Here is a 25848-nt window from a genome sequence, read left to right on the forward strand (position 1 = left end):
AAATTAATCCACCTGTCATCTACACACTGTTATAATTAAAACAACCTCATTGGCCCCCTTAGCTGTCAATCAGCACTTACCATATATAAGGGCGTCATAACCGGCGGGTTACACCCCAAGAGGAAGCCGGAATGCCGGCGAAACGCGCGTCGGGTGTTTAGTCCAAATAAAGAAACCAATGCTTAGGTCCTAACTCTATCCAATGATAACTATTACACTATTCAATAGTAGGCAACGACTTACATGTGCAAGCGCTGCTCCCTGAAAGAGAGCGGCACCTAAAATTCGCCACACGCTGCTGGGTTGAATCCCTGACAGCGTCTACTGAACAAGCAAATCGATATACACAGGCTGTTCAGTCACTCCATTACATCGTGCTGCTGTTCACTGCTTCCTCCGTGACGACGGGGAGAACGGACAGCTAATCTGCTACTGACAGTCTCCCACGTACTGTGGTGAGAACTGACATTAAAGAGGCTCTGTCACCAGATTTTGCAACCCCTATCTGCTATTGCAGCAGATCGGCGCTGCAATGTAGATTACAGTAACGTTTTTATTTTTAAAAAACGAGCATTTTTGGCCAAGTTATGACCATTTTTGTATTTATGTAAATGAGGCTTGCAAAAGTCCAAGTGGGCGTGTTTAAAAGTGTTTAAAAGTGTTTAAAAGTGACGAGCAACCTATCTCACTTTGTAGACATTCACCTTCAACCCTTAGTTACGAAATTACCTGCCTTCCTCAAGGATTCCACTCAACTCATAAATGATCTTTTTCAATTACAATCAACCTGTGATATATCTAATATTAGTTTTATCACAGCGGACGTATCCTCACTTTACACTAACATCCCCCATACGCAGGGTACACAAGCCATCTTAGACTACCTCACAACAGACTCGCGGTACTCAAACTTACAACTTAATTTTATCATAGATTGTGTAGATTTTATTCTAACCCACAATGTTTTTAACTCCGATGGAAAATTCTACAAACAAATAAAGGGATGCGCAATGGGAACACGGTTTGCCCCCTCGTATGCAAACTTTTATATGGGGGCTTTTGAAGAAGCACTCATTCTCAGCGAACATGTTTTTAGAGATAAAATTCTGCTTTATAAACGTTTTATCGATGATTTGTTTTTTATATGGAAGGGCGACTCCAACACTGCCAGTGATTTTATAGGGGTTCTAAATAATAACAACTTTGGCCTCACTTTTACCCACAACTTTTCGGACACAAACATAGATTTTTTAGACTTAACAATAAGAAAAAATAATGGCCATTTTACAACTAGGACCCATTTTAAAATGGTCGATGTAAATAGCTATCTCGATTTTAAAAGTGCACACTATCCCCCGTGGCTTAGAAACATACCGTTCGGCCAATACCGACGAATTAGAAAGAACTGTTCAGATGATGTAACCTTTGACCAAGAATGTAGGATTTTACACCAGAGATTTTTGGAGAAAGGCTTCCCCAAGAGTCTCATTAAAGGTGCAGAGTCCAAAGCCAGGAGTCTTACACAAAAATAATGCATTCAAGTAAAACACACAAATACCAAGAATAAATCAAGTCAAAAAATGGTTAAAACAAACTTCATTACTGCATTCACAAAAGGGAGCAATACCATCGCTACCATTCTCCAAAAACATTGGCATATATTGACCAATGATCCCTTTTTAAAACCACTAATACCAGCCAAACCCAATATCACATATAGACGGGCGAAAACTATCCAAAATATAATAGCCCCTAGTAAACTACGGAAATTAAACACATCTAACCCGAGCCTAACGAGAGATTTAAAAGGCTCTTACCGATGTGGCCAAAATAGATGTCTTTGCTGCAATAACATTACAAATAAATGCAGAGAATACTTCTCAACAACGACCGGGGAAAAATTCATAATAAAAGACTTTCTAAATTGCGGGAGCACTTATATCATTTACCTGCTTGAATGCACTTGTAATCTCCAGTATGTAGGTCGGACCACACAAACTCTGAGAAACCGTATAAACAAACACAGGTTCAATGTCACAAAAGGTTTTTTAAAACAAAGCGTGTCCCGCCATTGCATGTACAAGCATAAATGTAATTTCTCAAATATCAAGGTCACACCTATTGAACAGATACCATTAGACCTACCAGACAGATTCACCAGACTAAAGCAAAGAGAGAATTTTTGGATTTACAAATTAGAAACCCTACATCCGAAAGGTTTGAATGACCTCACGGAGTCCGCATTAGAATAAATAAAAAATAAGATCTAACATATATATATATATATATATATATATATATATATATATAAAAAAATATAAAATATATATATATAAAAATTGAAACCAATTTCAAATTGAACAAACAAAAAACTATGTGTCAAAAAACAAATAGATACAAAATACTCCGGAATAATTAGAAACCAAGATACCCGTTTTTACGGAATATCGTTGTCCTCTTTGTATATATGAACCACCCTGTCCTTGTATAGGACAAGATTTTTACAAAATCGAATTCATTCACAAATATTAATATCAACCCATTCTATCTAAACATATAATCTACTGTCTAGATATATTCTATTATATTACATTGTTCTATCATACTGGTAAAAATCCAGGGATCTATTATATTATTGTATAGTATTATTTGATCATACCCCAACCTAATCACATAGTGTCCTCCAATCATAAAAGCAAGCGTTCTTCTGATCACGGCATACAATGGCATCATTTTAGCTAACTATTTACTTATTTATTTATACACAAACTAGATTTACAGTTAGACCAGTATTATCATGTTTTTTTATAATATCTATCTTTAACAAGGGCCCTCATTCAGTTTTCACTATTCAAATGTCCCTTCATATCATTCCTAGTACGGGTCATCGTCACTCACCAGTCCTGGCACCTCGCTCCCCTTCCGATTCTTTTGTATCGAGGACCGTAGCTTCATGCGTTCCAACTGTGCGGTTCATTACAAGTTTTTGATCCATCTCGGCTTCCGTACTTGTTACGGTCCGTGGTAACCAGGGACGCTTCCGATTCAGCAGCCCCTGGAGTATTACATCGCTACACTATCAAATGACCAAAAACGTCAATTTATTTCTAATCCGATGACTGTTGTTTAACCACAACTAGTTGTATAAATAAAAGTCAGCATTTAGGCCCGAGAAGTCCCTCTTATGTGGAACCCTGTTAATGACGTGTCAGTTTGTGTGCTGGCATAAACAATATATGTTTTTAAAAATCTAAAACTCAAAAATTTCTAAAAATCCTTTTAAAATTTGCAATTCTTTTGATTGATATCTACCCAATCGTTGTGCAAAAGTGTTTTTTAAATATATCATGTTGATGTTTTCTTTTGTTTTCCTGTTTCTGTTTATATGACCTTTGAACCTTTTGCTTTCTGGCGGTCTTTCTTCCTTGCCTTAGTGTATAAATAAGGCTGGAACCGCACAGTCTGCATTGGCCTGAGGAAGACGCCGGTGCGGCGTCGAAACGCGTAGCCTGATACCAATAAATCCTTCTATTTCTTTACCCACTCGAATGGTTGTGGATTTTCTTTTAACCAAGCAGCGCCGTTGGTCCCGTTTTTCTCAACATAATCGCATTATTAACATTGACAGCAAACCTGCTTTGACTGTGACGTGGACCTGGCTGCAGCTTTTCAAGCCGTATTGACACCTCAAGGTGTCCACCACCCGAGGTAAGCGGAATCACCGCACTCACCATTCCTCTGATAAATATCAGATTCTCATTTGCGGCGCCGTGTCTCTTTTCTAATCTACATAACGTACTACAGTGAGAACTGACAGCAAGCACCTAGGAAATAGGGCTTTAATAGTGCTTTCAGTAATGCTCATTCACAATACATTGCTGTCAAAAATTCCAGCACGATAATTACAAAGCTGCTGACCCTAATAGTGAGGAATATAGGTGTGCTCCATCTGAAAAGGTGGAACACACAGGCTATCTAGCCAAAATACCTTGATGTGCTGCTGCATACGATTCCCCACGAATATATGGTGTAAAACTGACAGCAAGCACTTAAAAATTTGGGACACTTTTTGTGGTGCTTGTTCACACAGGCTACCGCATCACAGCTCAGCAACTACAATTTAAATGCTCAAATTTTAGCACAATATTCTATTGTGCTTTTGCCTACTATATCTGGTATTTATACCAAACAATTTTAAGACGCTACAATAGTGTTTATTGACTTACAATGAATGCTGATGTACTCAGTACATAGAAAACCTTAATAAATGGATACAATGTCTATTAACTAATAACAAATGCTGATACACTCAGTGCATTTAAGAGAATCTCAAGAAATTGATACAATATTTACTAACTGACAACATTTTTTGATACATTCGGTGCACAGGAGAGAATCTTTAGAAACTGATACAGTGTCCACTAACTAACAGCCAATATTGACTTATTCAGTGCATGCAATATAGCACACTTGGATTAAAGATCATTATACTGCTGCTATCAGATGTCTACTCAGCCCATCTCAGAGTAGAGAATAAAGCACAATTTAAAATTATAAATTTATCAATTTCAGTTAAATATAAAGTCTGAATATATCTTTGTAAGACAATAACATTGGATAGTCAATTATTAGTAGGCAAATTTTGCTCTTATAGTGTAGGATAAGGGGTCATCTGCACCTAATCTATTCTGACCTACATTGGACGACAATTTGAATCATTTTAAAATCAATTAATTAATAAAGTTTATTTTTTTACTTTTCTCAATTTAATAAAGGAACCACAACTCTTTCCCTTTCTCCCTATTTCCTAAATAAATTTAGTTCTACACAGTACCTCCCTTGTATATAGTGCTACACTGCACCCTTGTATATAGGTATATAGTGCTACACAGCCCCCCTTGTATATAAAGCTGCACAGCGCTCCCCCTTGTATGTCGTGCTACACAGCACCACCCTCGATCATGTATAGTGCCACACAGCGCTCCCCCTTGTATATAGTGCTACACAGCGTTCCCCCTTGTATGTAGTGCTACACAGCGCTCCCCCTTGTATATAGTGCTACACTGCGCCCCCCTTATATATAGTACTACACAGCGCACACCTTTTATATAGTGCTACACAGCCCCCTCTTGTATTTAGTGCTAAACAGCGCCCCTTTGTATATAGCGCTACACAGCGCCCTCCCTTGTAAATAGTGCTACACAGTGCTCCCCCTTGTATATAATGCTACACAGCACCCCCTTACATATAGTGGTGCACAGAGCCGCCCCCCTTGAATATAGTGCTACATAGCACTCCCCCTTGTATAGTTCTACACAGCACCCCCCTTTGTATATAGTGCTACACAGTGCCCCCCTTGTATATAGTGATACACAGTGCTCCCCCTTGTATAGTGCTACACAGCAGTCCCCCTGTATATAGTGCTACACAGCGCCACCCCCCTTGTATATAGTGCTACACAGTGCTCACCCCTTGTATATAATGCTACACAGCACCCCCCTTACATATAGTGGTACACAGCACCGCTCCCCTTGTATATAGGGCTACATCACCCCCCCTTTGTATATAGTGCTACACAGTGCCCCCCTTGTATATAGTGCTACGCAGCGCTCCCCCTTGTATAGTGCTACACAGAGCTCCACCTTTGTATATAGTGCTACACAGCGCTCCCCCTTGTATAGTGCTACACAGCGATCCCCCTTGTATATAGTGCTACACAGCACTCCCCCTTGTATAATTCTACACAGTGCCCTCCCTTGTATATAGTGTTACACAGCGCCGCCCCCTCTTGTATATAGTGCTACACAGTGCTCATCCCCTTGTATATAATGCTACACAGCACCCCCTGACATATAGTGGTACACAGCACCGACCCCTTGTATATAGTGCTACACAGCACTCCCCCTTTTATATAGTGCTACACAGCAGCCCCCTTTGTATATAATGCTACACAGTGCCCCCCCTTGTATATAGTGCTACACAGCGCTCACCCTTGTAAAGTGCTACACAGAGCTCCCCCTTTGTATATAGTGCTACACAGTGCTCCCCCTTATATAGTGCTACACAGCGATCCCCCTGTATATAGTGCTACACAGTGCACCCCCCTTGTATATAGTGCTACACAGCGCTCCCCCTTGTATAGTTCTATACAGTGCCCTCCCTTGTATATAGTGCTACACAGCGCCATGCCCCCATTGCATATAGTGCTACACAGCCACCCTCCCCTTGTAAATAGTTCTACACAACCCCGCCCCGACCCTTGTATATAGTGCTACACAGTGCCGCCCCGCCACTTGTATATAGTGGTACACAGCACCGCGCCCCCATTGTATATAGTGCTGCACAGCCACCCTCCCATTGTAACTAGTGCTACACAGCCAGCCCCCCTTTTATATAGTGCTACACAGCCCCCCCCCCCCGTATATTGCCAGCCAGCCACCGAAAAAAACAAATTGTACTTACCTTGCCCCGTTGGAGTGATGCACTACCTCCGGGCAGGACACATGAGCAGACCAGCGTGATGCAGTTACGTCATCACACTGGCCTGCGCAGGGAGTCTTCTCAGTGCTTTCCTGGCTGCAGGCCTAATGTGGCATGCAGCCTATATTATTCATTTTTATCTGCGTCCTGAGGACGCAGATACAAGTGAATGTGGCTGTCGCTGGCACAGGGGCCCCCTCCGGTGCTAACAACACCACCGAGCATGAGGGGGCCCATGCCGCCCGGTCCACAAATATTATGGGCCGGGGGGCACCTGCCCTGTAGCAGACACTGCAGGGGGCCCTAAGAGGACGGGGACCCTGGGCAATTGCCCAGTTTGCCCCCCCCTAATGCCGGCCCTGAGTACAATGCAGCAGAGAGTAAATAATAGGAAGGGCGAAGGAGGAGCAGTGTGTGGTTCTATGAAGAAAATACTAAAATAATAAACTTTATTGAATAATCAAATAAAGAAAAAAAGTGAAAATGTGTAATGTAGGGATAATGAATTTCAGTGCAGGGGACCACTGATTCTGCACATATATTGGGACAACAATTAGTCCTTATAAATAACTATCCATTTGTGAGATTTATTTTTGCCATTAAACTATTGTTCCTGCAATCAATATTATGTCTTATGCTGGCAAAAGAAGTGATATGTTATATTCTTTACTTAGGGACAACAATCAGCCCTTATGAAGAAACACCATCCAGCTCTACTGACTGTTCATTTGTTTGTATCATTTTCAAATAGAAAAGCACTGTCAATGTTAGCAAAAGAAGTGATGATTGTTACACTCCTGCAAGCACCTCCACCGCTAATGGTAGAAGCGGAGGGGGCGGGAGAGAGTAGGACAGCTGAGCCATGACAAAAATAAATGAACTGTTCGCACAAATGGATACTAGTTATTTATAAGGACTAATTGTTGTCCCAATATAAGTGCAGAATCAGGGGTCCCCTGCACTGAAATTCATCATCCCTACATTACACATTTTCACTTTTTTCTATATTTGATTATTCAATAAATTGTATTATTTTAGTATTTTCTTCATAGAACCACACACTGCTCCTCCTTCGCCCTTCCTATTATTTACTGTATATTCATTTGTGGTGTACACCCTGTGTGGTTCCCTCTATCTAGACTGTTTGTTAGAATTAAGAGGGTAATTGCTAAATTTTCCGTATAAAATACAGCAGAGAGTGTGAAGAATCGAACAGATCAACATAAGAAACCACCAAAATCTATGACCACATCTATGACCGCAGGACCAAAAAGCTCCACACCCTCCTATATAGATCTGGTATAGGGCTCAGCTTCATCTACCTGATGATTCTCTGGCACATTGTGATTTTCCTCTGGACAGTCCTGGGAATACAGAGGACTGGGACATCTCCCTGGTGGATTTCTCCTACTGGATCCATCTGTAGGAAACACACAGTGACTGAATACATGACTACTGTATATCTGTCTATATATCAGACACTTCTCTCTACACTTTTATGTTTACTGATCAGAGCCGAAATTACAATGTTGTGCTCCTCACCACCTGTGTCGCGGTCCCAGTGCTTTGCAAGCCGCAGGCCTATTGTGGCCTACCAGAGTGAATGGTGGAGAACCAACGGCTTTCTGCTCCATCATAGAATTCAATTGCATTTGCCTCCTAAGGATGTGAATACACAGGAAATCATAAGGACGCAGGGGTCCTATTATAAGTGCCCCGTGCCAACCAAAAGAGTACCAGGTCGTTGCCCTGGAACAATACCCCCAGCTAATATGTGAAGTTAAAATTTTACGAGAGGGAACCCACAGTCAGACAAAGTACCTGTAGTAAGGAAAGCAACTACTCCAAGTTTCCTCTCTACACGGGATGGAGAACCACTGAGTTGTTGGAGGAAGCTCTACGGTTATATACCCACAAGTTTTCTTTCCCTTGTGCTGTTACGGCGAATTGGGAAAAAATATATATTTCTGATTATATTTACCGTTAATTGGTTATCTGTGAGACCATGACAGCACCATGAGAGAGACAACCCACACTGTCCTCCTCCATATATACACCGATCAGTCGTAACATTAAAACCACTGACAAGTGAAGTGAAGAACATTGATGATCTCGTGACAATGGCGCCTGACAAGTGGGGGGGGGGGGGGCATATTAGACAGAAAGTGAACAGTCAGTTCTTTAAGTTAATGTGTTTGAAACACAGAGAAGTGTAAAATGACAAGGGCCAAATTGGTCAGGATATCCCCAAAACTGCCAGTCTTGTGGGGTGTTTCTGGTATGTAAAGGTGTAAACGTTTGTATCTACTAAAAGTGCTCCAAGGCAACAGGGTGATTGGCGGTCAAGACTCATTAGTGTGCGTGGGGAGCTCATCTGGTCCCAACCCACAGAAGAGTTACTGAAAAAGTCACTTCTAGCTGTAATAGAAAGGTGTCAGAATACGCAGAGCCTCGCAGCTTACTGCGTATGAAATTTCTGTGATTGTCCAACTCATCTGATTGTGGTTAGTAAAATATAATGTACCTGCAGCAGAAACAACAACATTCAGCTATAGGGAAACTTCTACAACAAATGTAAAGGATCTGCCAGGCACAACTTCTGTGTATACGCCCATAGGTAATCAGTCTGCACCTGAGTCTATGTCTCTGAGACTGACTCCATCTTCCACCACTCAGGGTGGCAGGCTTAGAAGTGGGAGAGCCTATCGCAGCCTGGCCAGACGGAGCTAGCTCCCGCCCTCTGTCTATTTATACCTGCCTTTCCTGTTCCTCCTTTGCTTGTGATTCTTCTCGTGTGGTTTCCTGGCCCAGCTACAGCTACTAACTATTTGATCCTGCTCCATACTGACCCTGGCTTACTGACTACTCTCCTGCTCTGCGTTTGGTACCTCGTGCACTCCTGGTTTGACTCGGCTCGTTCACCACTCTTGTTGCTCACGGTGTTGCCGTGGGCAACCGCCCCATTTCCCTTAGCTTTGTGTACCCTTGTCTGTTTGTCTCGTGCACTTACTGAGCGTAGGGACCGCCGCCCAGTTGTACCCCGTCGCCTAGGGCGGGTCGTTGCAAGTAGGCAGGGACAGAGTGGCGGGTAGATTAGGGCTCACTAGTCCGTTTCCCTACCCCCATCATTACATAATCACAAGCCCATATACCTAGTCTACCCTGGTCCCTGACACTACTATGGACCCCCTTGAGACCCTGGCCCAGCAAATGCAGGGTCTCTCCCTACAGGTCCAGGCCCTGGCTCAGAGGGTCAACCAGCCTGACGCTACCATGTTAGTGCCCCTCACCTCACCTCTTGAACCCCACCTCAAGTTGCCTGACCGGTTCTCAGGGGACCGGAGGACTTTTCTCTCCTTTCGGGCGAGTTTTAGGCTCTACTTTCGCTTAAAGCCTCACTCCTCAGGTTCTGAGAGCCAGCGGGTGGGTTTAATTATGTCCCGGCTCCAGGAAGGGCCCCAAGAGTGGGCCTTCTCCTTGGCTCCTGACGCCCCTGAACTTTCCTTCGTTGATCGTTTCTTTTCTGCTCTCGGACTCATTAATGACGAGACTGACAGGACTGCCTTTGCCGAGAGTCAGCTGGTGACCTTACGTCAGGGTAAGTGACCTGTTGAGGAGTATTGTTCTGACTTTAGGAAGTGGTGCGTAGCATCTCGGTGGAATGACCCTGCCTTAAGGTGCCAGTTTAGGTTGGGTCTGTCGAACGCCCTGAAAGACCTGCTAGTTTGCTATCCCTCTTCTGACTCCCTAGACCAGGTTATGGCTTTAGCGGTACGACTTGACCGACGTCTCAGGGAACGACAACTTGAAAGTTTTTGTGTTTTCCCCTTTGACTCCCCCATGATGCCTCCCGAGGTCCCGTTGCTTTGCTCTTCCACGGAAGACTCGGAGGTACCTATGCAACTCGGGGCCTTCGTGTCCCCCCGACAACGTAGAGAGTTCCGCAGGAAGAATGGTCTCTGCTTCTATTGTGGGGATGACAAGTATCAAGTGAACACCTGTCCTACACGTAAGAATAAGCAGCCGGAAAACTTCCGCGCCTAAGTGATCATCGGGGAGGTCACTTGGGCGCACAGGTATTTCCCGTAAATATGAAACGTAATAAAATCTTGCTTCCCTTTCAGGTCTCTTTTGGTGGTAGGTCTGCTACCGGCAGTGCCTTCGAGGATTCAGGGTCTTCTGCTAATATCATGTCTGTGGAATTTGCTATGTCTCTAGCTATGCCTTTGATTGATTTTCCTAAACCTGTCCCGGTAGTGGGTATCGACTCCACTCCTCTTGCTAATGGTTATTTTACACAGCATACCCCTGTTTTTGAACTCCTTGTTGGCTCAATGCATTTAGAGCAGTGCTCTGTACTGTTGATGAAGGGATTATCGTCCGATTTGGTTTTAGGCCTTCCCTGGTTGCAGTTGCATAATCCCACGTTTGACTGGAATACTGGGGAGCTTACCAAATGGGGTAATGAATGCTTGACATCATGTTTTTCTGTTAATTCTATTTCTCCCCCTGAGGAGGTGAACACGCTACCTGAGTTTGTTCAGGACTTCGCTGATGTTTTCTCTAAGGAGGCCTCCGAAGTGTTACCTCCTCATAGGGAATACGATTGCGCTATCGAATTGGTACCAGGAGCTAAGCTCCCTAAGGGTAGGATATTTAATCTACCTTGTCCCGAACGTGAAGCCATGAGAGAGTATATCCAGGGATGCCTGGCCAAGGGTTACATTCGCCCCTCTACTTCTCCGGTAGGTGCTGGCTTCTTCTTCGTAGGGAAGAAGGATGGTGGTCTTAGGCCATGCATTGACTACTGTAACCTGAATAAGGTCACTGTAAGGAACCAGTATCCCCTTCCTTTGATTCCTGATCTCTTTAATCAGGTTCAGGGGGCCCAATGGTTCTCTAAGTTTGATCTACGGGGGGCGTATATAACCTTATCCGCATCAAAGAGGGGGATGAGTGGAAGACTGCGTTTAACACGCCCAAAGGTCATTTCGAATACCTCGTCATGCCCTTTGGGTTGTGTAATGCTCCTGCGGTCTTCCAGAATTTCATAAATGAGATTTTAAGAGATTACCTGGGGGTATTTCTTGTAGTGTACCTTGATGACATACTGGTGTTTTCCAAGGACTTGTCCTCCCACATTGAGCATGTCAGGAAGGTGCTCCAGGTCCTTCGGGAAAACAAATTGTTTGCGAAAACCGAAAAATGTGTGTTTGGGGTACAGGAGATACCATTTTTGGGTCAAATCCTCACTCCTCATGAATTCCGCATGGACCCCGCCAAGGTCCAGACTGTGGCGGAATGGGTACAACCTGCCTCCCTGAAGGCGTTACAGTGTTTCTTGGGGTTCGCTAATTATTACAGGAGATTTATTGCTAACTTCTTGGTCATCGCTAAGGCTCTTACGGACCTCACTCGCAAAGGTGCTGATCTCCTCCACTGGCCTCCTGAGGCTGTCCAGGCTTTTGAGGTCCTTAAGAAGTGCTTTATCTCGGCCCCGATGCTGGTTCAGCCCAACCAAACGGAGCCATTTATCGTGGAAGTTGACGCATCCGAGGTGGGAGTGGGGGCTGTCTTGTCCCAGGGTACCAGGTCCCTCACCCATCTCCGTCCCTGTGCCTACTTCTCCAGGAAGTTTTCGCCCACTGAGAGTAACTATGATATTGGCAACCGCAAACTCTTAGCCATTAAATGGGCATTTGAAGAGTGGCGCCACATCCTGGAGGGGGCTAGGCACCAGGTAACGGTCCTTACCGACCACAAGAATCTGGTTTTCCTAGAATCTTCCCAGAGGCTAAACCCGAGACAAGCTCGATGGGCGCTATTTTTTACCAGATTCAACTTTTTGGTTACCTATAGGGCTGGGTCTGAAAATATTAAGGCCGATGCACTGTCGCGTAGCTTCATGGCCAGCCCTCCGTCGGAGGAAGATCCTGCTTGTATTTTGCCTCCTGGTATAATCATTTCTTCTATTGATTCTGATTTAGTCTCTGAAATTGCGGCTGATCAAGGTTCAGCTCCCGAGAACCTTCCTGAGGACAAGCTGTTTGTTCCCCTGCAATTCTGGCTAAGGGTACTTAGGGAAAATCATGACTCCGCACTATCTGGTCATCCAGGCGTCCTGGGTACCAAACACCTCATTGCCAGAAACTATTGGTGGCCTGGGTTGCCTAAAGACGTTAAGGCCTACGTCGCCGCTTGTGAGGTTTGTGCTAGGTCCAAGACTCCCAGGTCCCGACCAGCGGGCTTACTACGTTCTTTGCCCATTCCCCAGAGACCTTGGACCCATATCTCCATGGATTTTATCACCGATTTTCCTCCATCTCAAGGCATGTCGGTGGTGTGGGTTGTAGTAGACCGCTTCAGTAAGATGTGCCACTTTGTGCCCCTCAAGAAACTACCCAATGCCATGACGTTAGCTACCTTGTTTGTCAAACACATCCTGCGTCTCCATGGGGTCCCTGTCAATATTGTTTCAGACAGAGGGGTACAATTTGTTTCATTGTTTTGGAGAGCCTTCTGTAAAAAGTTGGAGATTGATCTGTCCTTCTCCTCTGCCTTCCATCCTGAAACTAATGGCCAAACTGAGAAGACTAATCAATCTCTAGAACAATATTTAAGGTGTTTTATCTCTGACTGTCAATATGATTGGGTCTCATACATTCCCCTCGCCGAATTTTCCCTTAATAACCAGGTCAGTAACTCGTCAGGGGTCTCCCCCTTTTTCTGTAATTTTGGGTTTAATCCACGCTTCTCCTCCGTTTCACCTGGTAGTTCCAACAATCCCGAGGTAGAGGTCGTTCATCGGGAACTGTGCACAGTCTGGGCCCAGGTTCAGAAGAACCTAGAGGCGTCCCAGAGCGTACAAAATACTCAGGCTGATAGAAGACGTTCTGCTAGCCCCTTGTTTATGGTCGGGGATCTGGTGTGGTTATCATCTAGGAACTTGCGCCTTAAGGTCCCGTCCAAGAAGTTTGCTCCCCTGTTTATTGGGCCGTATAAGTTCATTGAAGTCCTCAATCCTGTCTCCTTCCGACTGGAGTTGCCCCCATCTTTTCGAATACACGACGTGTTTCATGCCTCCCTCCTTAAACGCTGCTCCCCGTCCTTGGCTCCCTCGAGGAAACCTCCTGTTCCCATTCTCACCCCTGAGGGGCTGGAATTCGAGGTGGCCAAGATTGTGGACAGCAAGATGGTCCAAGGCTCCCTCCAGTACCTGGTCCATTGGAGATGATACGGGCCTGAGGAGAGGATTTGGGTACCCGCCCGGGATGTTCACGCTGGGGTTATGGTCAGGAAGTTCCACCTTCATTTCCCCAACAAACCAGGTCCACTTAGAAAGGGTCCGGTGGCCCCTCATAAAAGGGGGGGGTACTGTAAAGGATCTACCAGACACAACTTCTGTGTATACGCCCATAGGTAATCAGTGTGCACCTGAGTCTATGTCTCTGAGACTGACTCCATCTTCCACCACTCAGGGTGGCAGGCTTAGGAGTGGGAGAGCCTATCGCAGCCTGGCCAGACGGAGCTAGCTCCCGCCCTCTGTCTATTTATACCTGCCTTTCCTGTTCCTCCTTTGCTTGTGATTCTTCTCGTGTGGTTTCCTGGCCCAGCTACAGCTACTAACTATTTGATCCTGCTCCATACTGACCCTGGCTTACTGACTACTCTCCTGCTCTGCGTTTGGTACCTCATGCACTCCTGGTTTGACTCGGCTCGTTCACCACTCTTGTTGCTCACGGTGTTGCCGTGGGCAACTGCCCCATTTCCCTTAGCTTTGTGTACCCTTGTCTGTTTGTCTCGTGCACTTACTGAGCGTAGGGACCGCCGCCCAGTTGTACCCCGTCGCCAAGGGCGGGTCGTTGCAAGTAGGCAGGGACAGAGTGGAGGGTAGATTAGGGCTCACTTGTCCGTTTCCCTACCCCCATCATTACAACAAATCTGTGATCATTCCCTGGTGCAGCACTGCAGCAAAGCGAGGAAAGTGTGATCGGAGATCAGGAATTACATGTCTGTATATACTGCACATGACGAAATTAACACTGCAACAAAAAATAATAATATATAAATTATATATCTATATCTCACCTTGTGATGTGCGCAGCCGGTAGTTCTCCATCATGACCTCCTCGTACAGATCCTTGTGTCCTTCTAGATACTCCCACTCCTCCATGGAGAAATAGACAGTGACATCCTGACACCTTATAGGAACCTGACACACACAATGATACAGTCATCACCCAGACACCTCCAGTGCTGTTACTATAGAATTTCCCAGCATTCCCAGCAGTGTCACCTCTCCAGTCAGCAGCTCAGTCATCTTGTAGATCAGTTCTAAGATCTTCTTCTCATGTATCCGGGAGTGAGGGGGAGGCTCTGTGATGGGGCTCTGACTACTGCTCCATCCTCCTGACTCATGGATGATGGGAGTCGTACAGTCACCCGATGTCTTCTTCACTATTGTGTACTCCTGTGTATGGAGAGAGACACTTAGAGAACTGAACACAGTATTCTCCCCTCAGTAGAAAGAGGGAGATTGTGACCCCGCTGTATAGGGCTCTAGTGACCCCACATCTGTAATATTGGAGACCTCACCTACAAAAAGACATTGAGAAAATAGAACGAGGCCAAAACTAAAAAGGAAATAATATTGGGGGGACTAGATGGACCATGTGCTCTCCCCCTGCCGTCATCTTCTATGTTTCTATATAGATGTCATCCTGATCCTCCTGTTCCTTGTCATTCTCATTGCTCTACAAGATTACCATTGGTGACATAACACATAACTGACCATATTGGTGGCTGATCTTCAGCTTTTCTGCTGGTGGCTTCTTGACGTCACTTGGAAGGTCTGGACGCTGTTATACAGGACACTGGATTCTTCCTATTACTTCCTATTATGTATTGTCCCTTCCCTATGTGTGACTTGTTCAATAATGTAGAAAAGTTTACCTCTCCACTCAACAGGTAGATGATCTCCAAGGTGAAGTCTAATATTCTTCTGCTCATCTCATTCCTGTCCTTGTCCATCCTTGTGTCATTCAGGAGAAGGAACGTTGTGAAGGAGAAGATGAGAAAACTGGAGGAACTGGAGGATCTAGTACTGCAGACGTCTTTATGAAGAAAGGAGAAGATGGAAATCATACAGGGGACAACATCATGTGTGACATACAGAACCTCACTTATTGATCACTGAGAGAAATATCTTCTCAGAGCCGTCACCACATGGAATAAATGGGTATTCCCAACATGGACATTTCTCCCCAGGATATGCCAGAAATGTCTGATAGATGCGGCTCCACCTCTGGCCGTGCTCGGCTGTTTCTGTAACTCCTATACAAGTGAATGGAGAGAGTAGTGCTCAAGTGTGGTCACCTCTCCATTCATTTTCCACCTGGATGCAGTCATCACCTCACCAGGCGGGTCGGGGACATTTATGGCATATCTCTCAGATGAGAAGAATTAAATAAATACATTTCCCCCCCAGACAATGAAGACCTGACACCCTGACACATGGTGGATACTGGGGAGACATTGCTGACATCTCACAAGACGTGGTGTACACTATGCAGTCAGTGTTTTATATGAACTGTGAGCTTCTGCAGCAGCTGAGGTCACATTATATATAAAGGGGACATGCGGTGTGATCTCTTGTCACCTAAGTATTTGGGAGGGGGCTCCTCTGTTAGATCATCCTCACCTCAAGATTGTGGAGTAATGATGGAGTTGTCAATTTCAATTATGAACAGAAAAAAACAAAAATACTTCACCTTACAAAATGTTTTATTATGGATTTTTTTTAAATAATTGTTATCATCCCAAAAATAATGTCCGGACTTATAAATGATGATATTTTACGACTTCTTTCAGCATGAAGTTTAAGGAGTTCGGAAATATTATTGTAAAGTGTTTTCCCATTTGCGGTCAGGACTGGATGACATTATTCGGGCTGGTGTAAGAGTTATTCCAGAGAGACCCCAACACGAGGACAACGTCTCCCCCGAGTTTATGTGAGAGTGAAATACGGAGTCATACTTGTCTCACGACTGAAGATTATTTCCATCGTGGTCATATAAAGCCGATCCTGGAATTATAACAAAGCTACAAATAGTTCTTTGCCTTGAACAGATAAGGGGGGGGGGGGTGCCACTAGTAAGATAGATATAGATTATAAGACATCACGTCATTCATCTCATCCGCTCTCTACAATGTCAGGTTCAATATGTCGGTTGTACAACATTAAAGAGGCTCTGTCACCAGATTATAAATGCTCTATCTCCTACATAATCTGATCGGCGCTGTAATGTAGATAACAGCAGTGGTTTTTATTTTGAAAAACGATCATTTTTGAGCAAGTTATGAGCAATTTTCGATTTATTTTCTTTATTCTCAACTGGGTGCGTTTTTACTTTTGACCAAGTGGGTGTTGTAAAGAAGTGTATGAGGCTGACCAATCAGTGATCAATCAGCCTCATACACTTCTCATTGTTCCAGCCCAGCATAATCCACAGGACAGTGTGATTGGGCAGTGAAAGAAGCTGGGCTGGAACAATGAGAAGTGTATCACACTGATTGGTCACTGATTGGTCAGCCTCATACACTTCTTTACAACACCCACTTGGGTGCAAGGGGTGGTGTTGGTGAGATTTGCAATGCGGGGTGGTGGTGCAATCTGCAAAGGGGGTGGTGGTGCGATCTACAGGCGCAGTGGTATCTACAGGTCGGTGTGGCTCTATACCAGGAGTCTCTGCTTCCCCATAAAACTGCTGTTCAGTACAGAACAGAAGTTCCGTGGGGAAGCAGGCACAGAGCAGGGCGCAGCTTGTCAGACGGGACAGATCAGGCAGTGGCGAGGCGGAGCTTTCTCCTGCAGCACAGCGGCAATAAAGAATCGATTTAACGATTCTGCTAAAAAACAGAATCATCTAAAACCATTGCGGGCAAATTAATCAAATGAATTTGATTAATCGCCCAGCCCTAATTACAGTGTACTGTACCATCGATCTAATCATCTAATCATCCCCAGGGGAGTAATATGATTTTTAGAAATTAGTTAAAAATTGTATTTTTAGCTATGTACAAAGTACAGTAAAAAATTGTATATTGGTTAGCCAATAAATGGATCATACCTACAATACTTTTGTCTTTTTTGACACACAAAAGTATTTAACATGGCATATAGTTGTGTACAAAAAAATATAAAAAAAATGTAAATAAAAACTTTCCTCATTTTTTCTCTAAAGTAACGTGAAAAACAAAATGATAAACATAACAGGTATCACTGCAGAGACCCAAAACCCAAACCTGAGGGGAAATACATGAGATTGTTGATGGCATTATATTATTAGTTGTGGCCCTATTGATTATATTGATTGAGGTTTATAATCATACTATATAATCTCTGTAATTTAACCCCTTCCCGACATTTGCCGTATGGGTACGTCATGGAAAGCATTGACTTCCCGCATCTTGCCGTACCCATACGCCGAATGTTTGGGACCGGCTCAGAAGCTGAGCCGGTGCCATCATCACCGGATCTCAGCTGTATCTTACAGCTGACATCCGGCTGTAGCGGCGGGGACCGAAATTAGCTTAGATCCCCGCCATTAACCCCTTAAGTGCAGCGCTCAAACGCGATCGCTGCACTTAAGGTGTTTGCAGCTCATCGGAACCCCAGCAATGAAATTGCCGGGGTTCCGGTGGCTGCAATGGCAACCGGAGGCCTAATACTGGCCTCCCGGTCTGCCTAGCACCGAAGCCGATCAAGATCCGCCCGGCGGCGGAGCCTGATCGGCTTCCGTAGCTGCCGGCTAGATGGCGCCTGGTCAGGAGCTGATCCGGCGTCATCAGCGGACTACATAGGTAGTGCAATGTATTAGAAAAAAAAAAATCTGACCATTGGACCTTCAAGTCCCCTAGTGGGACTTGAGAAAAAGTGTAAAAAAAGTATAAAAAAGTGTAAAAAAAATTGCAAAAAATAAAAGTTTGAAAACAATAAAAGTTTCAAGTAATCAAATAAAACACAATCCCCCTTTTACTCTTATCAAGTCCTTTATTATTGAAAAATAATAATAAACCATATGTATTTGGTATCGCCGCGACCGTAACGACCTGAGGTATCAAAATATTATATTATTTATTGCACTCGGTGAACAGCATAAAAAAAAAACGTAAAAAACTTTACCAGAGTTTCTGCTTTTTGGTCACTTTGCCCTACAAATATTAGAATAAAAAGTGATCAAAAAGTCGCACATATTCAAAATGATACCTATAAAACAATAGCTCGTCCCGCAAAAAACAAGCCCTCATACACCTCCGTCGACAAAAAAATTGAAAAGTTATGTTTCTCACAACTTGGCGACAGAAAAAATGCATTCTTTTTACAAAAGTAATTTTATTGTGCAAAAAGTTGTAAAACATAAAAAAAGTGCTATAAATTCGGTATCGCCGGAATCGTACGGACCTGCAGAATAAAGTTAAAATGTAATTTATAACGCATGGTGAACGCTGTATAAAAAAAAATGAAAAAAGCTGTGCCAGAATTGCGTTTTTTTGTTTACCTGGCATCCCAAAAAATAGGATAAAAGGTGATCAAAAAGTTGCATGTACCCCAAAATGGTACCAATAATAACTACAGCTCGTCCCGCAACAAACCAGCCCTCATACCGCTACGTCTATGAAAAATAAAATTAGTTATGGCTCCAATAAGTCAGGAAATAAAAAAATATGCAGTTGTGCCCGAGGGGAACATTTCTTCTGTTTGAAGAGGAGATTTATCAAGGACCTAAAATTAGGGAACCAGGAAAGGGAGGGCCTAAACATATCCGCTGGAAGCGACGGTGCCCGTATTATACCAGGACAACACTTTCCCAGCAAAATTCCCCAAACTGTAAAGGCGGGGAGTGTGGACCAAAAGGGGGATAAGAAAGGACGCCATATCTCAGTGCGACACCGGCCTGTGCAGAAAGGATTGCCTCACAGCGTAACACACATCTATGCATCATTTTATTGTTTTTTCTTACCCCATTATTATACCACCTGACTATGCCCCTTATATACTCCGCCCGGCTTACATATGCCCTACATTATAAACGGAAACACCAGTAAGACTCCAAACAAAACTACTTACCAAGCAAAATCCACGCTCCAAAAGCCAAATGGCGTTTCCTCCCATCTGAACCCTACAGCGTCCCCAAACAGCAGTTTCCTTCCACATATATGGCACCGTCATACCCGGGAGAACCCTTTTAGCAATTTTTGGGGTGTGTGTCTCCAGTGGCATAAGCTGGGCACGACATATTTGCCACTTAAATGGCATATCTAGGGAAAAATATAAATTTTTAATTTGCACCATCCACAGCGAATTCATTTATGGAAAAGACCTGTGGGGTGAAAATGCTCACTACACCCCTTAATAAATGCCTTGAGGGGTGCAGTTTCCAAATGGGGCCTTTTCTCAGGGGTTTAATTTTATTATTTCACATATGAGCCTCTGCAGTTGTGAACCAATACTTTGTAAATCGCCAAATTAGGCCTCAATTTTACATGGTACGCTTTCACTCCTGAGCCTGGTCGACTGTCCAGGCAAGAGATTAGGGCAACATGTAGGGTGTTTCTAAAACCAGGAAACCCAGCATAATAATTAGAGAGCTGTCTTGTTATGGTGGCACAAGCTGGTCACCACATATTGTCCACATATTTACATAGTTACATAGTTACATAGTTAGTACGGCTGAAAAAAGACACATGTCCATCAAGTTCAACCAAGAGACGGGAAAAGGGAAGGAAAAATTTCTACACATAGCAGTTAATATTTTTTTTGTTCTAGGAAATTATCTAACCCTTTTTTAAAGCCATCTACTGTCCCTGCTGTGACCAGCTCCTGCGGTAGGCTATTCCATAGATTCACAGTTCTCACAGTAAATAAGCCTTGTCGCCTCTGCAGCTTGAACCTTTTTTTCTGCAGACGGAGGGAGTGCCCCCTTGTTTTTTGAGGGGGTTTTACAAGGAACAGGATTTCACCATATTTTTTGTATGTGCCATTAATATATTTATATAAGTTAATCATGTCCCCCCTTAGTCGTCTTTTTTCAAGGCTATCTGTGGAAAAAATCTAATTTTCACTCTGCAACATCGAGTTCACACTAATTTCTACAAAACACCTGCAGGGTTAACATGCTCACTACACCCCTAGGTAAATGCATTGAGGGGTGTAGTTTCCAAAATTGGGTCACTTCTGGGGGGTTTCCACTGTTTTGGGCCCACAGGCGCCCAGAAACCAATCCAGCAACATCTGCACTCCAAATGGTGGTCCTTCCATTCTGAGCCCTGCCGTGTGCCCAAACAGCAGTTTACGACCACATATGGGGTATTGCTGTACTCGGGAGAAATTGCTTTACAAATGTTGGGTTCCTTTTTTCTTTTATTTGTTGCGAAAATGAAAAAATTTGAGCTAAAGCTATGTCTTATTGAAGAAAAAGGATTGTTTTTATTTTCACTGCCCAATTCTAATAAATTCTATGAAACATCTGTGGGGTCAAAATGCTCACTACGCCCCTAGATGAATTCCTCAAGAGGTGTAGTTTCCTAAATGGTGTAACTTTTTGGGCGTTTTCATTGTTTTTTCCCCTCAGGGGCTTTGCAAATGTGACATGGCCTCCGCAAACCATTCCTGCTCATTGTGATCTCCAAAAGCCAAATAGCGCTCTTTCCCTTCTAAGCCAAGCCGTGTCTCCAAACAGCCGTTTATTACCACATGTGGGGCATTGTTTTACTCGGGAGAAATTGCTTTACAAATTTTGTGGTGCTTTTTCTCCTTCAGTCCTTGTGGAAATGAGAAAAAATAAGCTAAACCTACATTTTCTTTGAAAAAATGTAGATCTTTATTTTCAGGGCCTACTTCCAATAATTTCTGCAAAAAAACTGTGGGGTCAAATTGCTCACTATACCCCTAGATAATTTCCTCAATGGGTGTAGTCTCCAAAATGGGGTCACTTGTGGGGGGTTTCCACTGTTTTGTCTCCTCAGGGACTTCGTAAATGTGACATGGCCACCGCAAACCATTCCTGCTAAATGTGATCTCCAAAAGCCAAATGGCACTCCATCCCTTCGAAGCCCTGCCTTGTGTCCAAACAACCGTTTATTACCACATGTGGGGTATTGTTTTACTCGGGAGAAATTGCTTTACAAATTTTGCAGTGCTTTTTCTCCTTCAGTCTTTGTGGAAATGAGAAAAAATTAGCTAAACCTACATTTTCTTTGAAAAAATTTAGATTGTAATTTTCAGGGCCTACTTCCAATAATTTATGCAAAAAACCTGTGGTGTCAAAACACTCACTATACCCCTAGATAATTTCCTCAATGGGTGTAGTTTCCAAAATGGGGTCACTTGTGGGGGGTTTCCACTGTTTTGTCCCCTCAGGGGCTTTGTAAATGTGACATGGCCTCCGCAAACCATTCCTGCTAAACTTGAGCTCCAAAAGCCAAATAGCGCTCTTTCCCTTCTCAGCCACGCCGTCTCCAAACAACCGTTTATTACCACATGTGGGATATTGTTTTACTCGGGAGAAATTGCTTTACAAATTTTGCAGTGCTTTTTCTCCTTCAGTCTTTGTGGAAATGAGAAAAAATTAGCTAAACCTACATTTTCTTTGAAAAAATTTAGATTGTAATTTTCAGGGCCTACTTCCAATAATTTATGCAAAAAACCTGTGGTGTCAAAACACTCACTATACCCCTAGATAATTTCCTCAATGGGTATAGTTTCCGAAATGGGGTCACTTGTGGGGGGTTTCCACTGTTTTGTCCCCTCAGGGGCTTTGTAAATGTGACAAGGCCTCCGCAAACCATTCCTGCTAAATTTGAGCTCCAAAAGCCAAATAGCTGCCGTGTCTCCAAACAGCCGTCTATGACCACATGTTGGATATTGTTTTACTGGGGAGAACTTGCTTTACAAATTTTGCGGTGCTTTTTCTCCTTTAGTCCTTGTGGAAATAAGAAAAAAAATCGCCAAACCTACATTTTCTTTGAAAAAATGTCGATTTTAATTTTCACGTCCTACTTCCAATAATTTCTGTAAAAAACCTGTGCGGTCAAAATGCTCACTGTACCCCTAGATAATTTCCTTGAGGTGTGTAGTTTCCCAGATGGGGTCACTTTTGGGGGATTTTGACTGTTTTGGCACCGCAAGAGGCCTTCAAACCTGACATGGTGCCTAAAATTTATTCTAACAAAAATAAGGCCCCAAAATCCTCTAGGTGTTCCTTTGCTTCTGAGGTCTGTGCTTCAGTCCAGTAGTACGCTACGGCCACATGTGGGATATTTCTTAAAACTGCAGAAACTGGGCAACAAATATTGAGTTGCATTTCTCTGGTAAAACCTTCTGTGTTATAAAAAAAATTGTATTAAAAATTTATTTTTGCAAAAAAATATGAAATTTGTAAATTTCACCTCTACTTTGCTTTCATTCCTGTGAAATGTGTAAAGGGTTAAGACATTTTCTAAATGCTGTTTTGAATACTTTGAGGGGTGAATTTTTTAAAATGGGGTGACTTTTTGGGGGTTTCTAATATATAAGGCCCTCAAAGTCACTTCACAACTGAACTGGCCCCCTGTAAAAATGGCCTTTTGAAATTTTCTTGAAAATGTGAGAAATTGCTGCTAAAGTTCTAAGCCTTGTGATGTCATAGAAAAATAAAAGGATGTTCAAAAAACAATGCCAATCTAAAGTAGACATATGGGGGATGTTAATTAGCAACAATTTTGTGTGGTATAACTGCCTGTCTTACAAGCAGATACATTTAAATTGAGAAAAATGCAAATTTTTGCAATTTTTCGCTACATTTTGGTGTTTTTCACAATTAAATACTGAACATATCGAGCAAATTTTGCCAGTAACTTAAAGTCCAATGTGTCACGAGAAAACAGTCTCAGAATCGCTTGGATAGGTGAAAGCATTCCAGAGTTATTACTACATAAAGTGACACATGTCAGATTTGAAAAATGAGGCTCGGTCAGGAAGGTCAAAAGTGGCTAAAGAGGGAAGGGGTTAATATGAGAAAAAGGGGGGTTTGTAATCGATGGTCAATTTTCTTATATCCTCTGTATTAAATTACATTGGGAATTATCAAGTAGGATTCTGGAATCTATTCCACCTGTAATGACCTTCTCCCCCCTTCTATTTTAGAAATATGTAATCTTTGAATGTTCTTTGCATAACCTTCACATAGCTAGCAATTAGCAGTCTGGCTCAACGCCCAGACATAAAGTTATCACATTTGCAACTATTTGTCTTTATCCCAGCATTGACATATGTATGTGAATATAAGGGTATGTGCACACGTAAACTGCATTTACGTCTGAAATTACGGAGCTGTTTTCAGGAGAAAACAGCTCCATAATTTCAGACGTAATTGCTCGTCCTCGCATTTTGCGAGGCGTCATTGACGGACATAATTTAGAGCTGTTCTTCATTGAATTCAATGAAAAACGGCTCAAATTACGTCCAAAGAAGTGTCCTGCACTTCTTTGACGAGGCAGTCATTTTACGCGTCGTCATTTGACAGCTGTCAAACGACGACGCGTAAATTACAGGTCGTCGGCACAGTACGTCGGCAAACCCATTCAAATGAATGGGCAGATGTTTGCCGATGTATTGGAGCCGTATTTTCAGGCGTAAATCAAGGCATAATACGCCTCGTTTACGCCTGAAAATAGGTTGTGTGAACCCAGCCTAATTCTCCCATTTAGAAGAACAAGCTAGTGTATTTTTGCCAAGATAAAAATTCCAGCTGCAAACCTGACGTCAACATCTAATGAAGAATTATAGTTTTGTATTTGAAATGTATTGTATGCGTAACGTCTATGGCCACGTCCCGTCGTTCTGACTTAAACTTCGACGGCCATGGACATCTTACCTGTGTGCAGCGTCGTCCTCCTGTGAGGCACCGGCACTCACTTCCGGACATCGAGACAGTCTCCGGAGGGCGCACGTGTTCGCGGTCTTAAAGGGCCAGTGCGCGCATTTTGCAGGAAGTCTGCAATTTAGCCCAGGATGCCCTAGGCTATAAAATGGGCTCTGTCCTCTTGCTCTTTGCCAGAGCGTTGTTTGTTACCCATAGTTTGTCGTGCTAATGGTCTCCCAGTGTCTTCCAGTTTCCCAGTGTACCTTGTTCCTGTATCCCGTATCCTGTTTCCGTGCTATCCTGTTCTAGTGCCGTGCTGTGCTGTTGCCGTGCTGTGCGGCAGTCTACGATTGTTTTGCTATGCCTCACCTGATGTCTTTCTGCCGCCTGGTCCTGGAAGTGCCTGCCTCGCTACTGTCTACGATGCCTCACTGAACTATTGAACTCTGTACCTTACCTGTTTGGCCAGCTGCCATCCCGCTATGCGGTATGACCCAGTGGGTCCACACCCCGCTTCGTGACAGTACGCTCTGGCCATGGACTCCGCTGGTCAATTCAAAGGGATGTCACCCTCCCAAGCCATGCAGGCGGACCTGCTGGATCTCCGAGCTAGGCAGGATCAACTCCTTGTGGCAGTGGACTCTATGGCGCAGCAGCTAGGGATGCTAGTTGCTTCTCTTCCTGCCTCTATGCAAGCTCCTCAAACCAATCCTCCTGTTACTCCTCCTTGCAGTTCCGGTCCGGATCCTCAGTTCTTGCTGCCATTGCCCTCTCGGTTCGATGGAAACGTCAGTGCATGTCGGGGGTTTCTGAACCAATGCCACATTCATTTTAGCCTGCACTCAGGAGCATTTCCGTCAGACGTAGCCAAGATCACATTCATCATAACCCTCCTGACTGGCAAGGCCCTGGCATGGGCTAATCCTATCTGGGAATGTCAGGGACCCGAGACCCAAGATTTCCAGGGGTTCGTGCGAATATTCCGGACTGTTTTCGAGGAGCCAGGGCGAATCTCGTCGGCAGCCACTGCCATCTTCAACTTTCGCCAAGAGGACACCTCCGTGGGCAAATATACGATCCAGTTCCGGACTCTGGCAGGAGAGCTATCCTGGAACAATGAGGCCTTGGTGGCATCCTTTTGGCATGGCCTGTCGTCCGAGATCAAGGACGAACTGGCCGCTCGAGACCTGCCTTCTGCCTTGGACGACTTGATTCTGCTTGCCACTCGGGTAGACATAAGGCTGAGGGAGAGATCTCACAAGGTTCGTCAGGAGCGACGGCGCCCTAGACTGGCGCCCAACTTCCAGCAACCCCTCTTGCTTGGTGCTATCCCTTTGCCCGAGGTCCTGATGCAAGTAGACCAATTAAAATTATCGGTCCAGGAGAAACAGCACAGGCGCACCTCTGGACTTTGTTTATATTGTGGCCTCGCTGGCCATGTTGTGTGTCTGTGCCCTCAGAGGGC

Source organism: Rhinoderma darwinii, chromosome 1 (genome assembly GCF_050947455.1).
Source record: "Rhinoderma darwinii isolate aRhiDar2 chromosome 1, aRhiDar2.hap1, whole genome shotgun sequence".
In the NCBI taxonomy this organism is placed as follows: domain Eukaryota; kingdom Metazoa; phylum Chordata; class Amphibia; order Anura; family Rhinodermatidae; genus Rhinoderma; species Rhinoderma darwinii.